Source organism: Sinocyclocheilus rhinocerous, unplaced genomic scaffold (assembly GCF_001515625.1).
Source record: "Sinocyclocheilus rhinocerous isolate Xijiao unplaced genomic scaffold, SAMN03320098_v1.1 scaffold2834, whole genome shotgun sequence".
Taxonomy (NCBI): Eukaryota; Metazoa; Chordata; class Actinopteri; order Cypriniformes; family Cyprinidae; genus Sinocyclocheilus; species Sinocyclocheilus rhinocerous.
The window spans coordinates 696,585-698,605 of NW_015662588.1; the positions used below are offsets into that span (position 1 = coordinate 696,585).

The 2,021-nt window shown below is 43.3% G+C and overlaps 1 pseudogene; it reads right to left on the reverse strand.

The window, feature by feature from the left end:
- Window positions 1-227: 227 nt before the first annotated feature.
- LOC107728154 (TRPM8 channel-associated factor homolog) overlaps window positions 228-2,021 on the reverse strand; it is a 3,192-nt pseudogene continuing 1,398 nt past the window's right edge.

Sequence of the window (2,021 nt, forward strand, 5' to 3'; positions counted from 1 at the left end):
TTCTCTGGATTCTCTAGGTCAATAATTATCAAAAAAAAAAAAGGTCAAACTTTTGCATTTGGACAGCTATAACAGGGTCATTTAAAAAGAAGGTCTTGAATTTAACCCACATTATATGCTTTAAATTCATAAGAATCAATTGCTTATCTATGTACTTAAGCAAAATGAGAAACAATAATGATTTCAAATGACATAAGCATATATACTATTTTATACTTACCCATTAGCTACATTAAAACATAAAAGCTATCTGAGATGTTCTTATGCATACTGGACCATAGGATGGTCACTCCACTCTGGATGGGCCAACCCCACGCTTTGAAGAAGGGGCAAAGATTCAGGTTGACCACTTTGGAGAAGGTCTCAGCATATAGATTTGTCTTGCCTGCATAGCCAGACGGTTTTCTAGAGTCATGGCTGGATGAGCATTAAATCTATTCAAACCCAGCACTTCCTCGTGTGCGTACACTGACCACAGGTTGCAAGTGCACTCAGTGGTGTGTAGAGGGAACTCCCAAACTCCAAGCTGCTGGTTATGACCCAGCTCATGAATGGCTCCCCATATACCACTTTTATAGGCTTCCTGTACATTTACTAGTGCTGGGGCAGAGTTAGAGTGCATCATGATGGGATATCCAGCATGCATGAAACCTGCAAGGGGAAAATGGAGAACGATGTTATCACCAGGACAAGTGTGAGTGTAATTAATATTAACAGCATGATTATGTTGTAATAGTGATGGTTCTTTATCCTAACAAAGATACTGTGAGTATTTAATAGTACCACCAACCGTGAGAGATCTGAACATCTGCAAAAAAAAAACGCTCCTTACGGGGGAACTTGCCAGGCCTTGCTGCCAGGTCAGCAGTGCTTCTCATTATGGTATCCCAAAGTTTAGCCACCTCATCAGGATGGTCCAGATTCCTTATAAATTCTGCTTCTAAAGTTATGATGATGTTCTCAAATTCAAGCTCCGCCCAGGGGGCAGGTGCCTGACGGATCCTGTCCACCCAGTCAGCTACACTGGTCTCTCCTGAGGGACAAAACAATTTAGCATTGAAAAGTTTTACCATACAACGTTAAATGTTCTGAATAGAATCCTCACTGTGATGCTCATTCAGAATTCTTACCAGACTTGAAGTATGGAACCTGTACGGAGACCTGCACGACAATTTCCACCCCATCCACTTTGCTTTGAGGAGGTGCTATTAGGTAGATGAGCCCTCCCCATAGATTGCAGACTTGGACCATCTCGGTGTCCAAAGGGAATCGCTCATGGACCACAGGAGCCCGTTTCAGAACGTTTGATCCACCAATGTTATCTGTTTGGCAACCAAGCTGCACCTGCATAGAGTGTTATCCCCTGCTCATTCAGAATTCTTACCAGACTTGAAGTATGGAGCCTGTACGGAGACCTGCACGACAATTTCCACCCCATACACTTTGCTTTGAGGAGGTGCTATTAGGTAAATGAGCCCTCCCCATAGATTGCAGACTTGGACCATCTCTGTGTCCAAAGGGAATCGCTCATGGACTACAGGAGCCCGTTTCAGAACATTTGATCAACTAATGTTATCTGTTTGGCAACCAAGCTGCACCTGCATAGAGTGTTATCCCCTCATGTTAATAACATGCTCTCCAAGCCTATGAACAACAATGGTATATCTATCATGACAAGTATAGTTCATGCAGCAACTATTCCTTGTCACGATCGCTACTGTGAGGGAGCTCGGAGACGTGGAGTACATAAACAAGGAGACTTTAATAACATCAAGGGAACCAGGAAAGCACACGTAGCTGAGGAGGTTGACATAAACAATACCGGACGCCGAAATAAGAACAGGGAACACTATTTATACACATGACATGACGAGGGGATGACGAGACACACCTGGGATCAATAGAACTAAACGGGGAACACCTGGAACAAATGATAAGGACAGGAACGGGAAGGACCAAATATAGGCATAGAAACACATGGGGACCAAAACACACACAAAACACGGAACAGAGTCTGACAT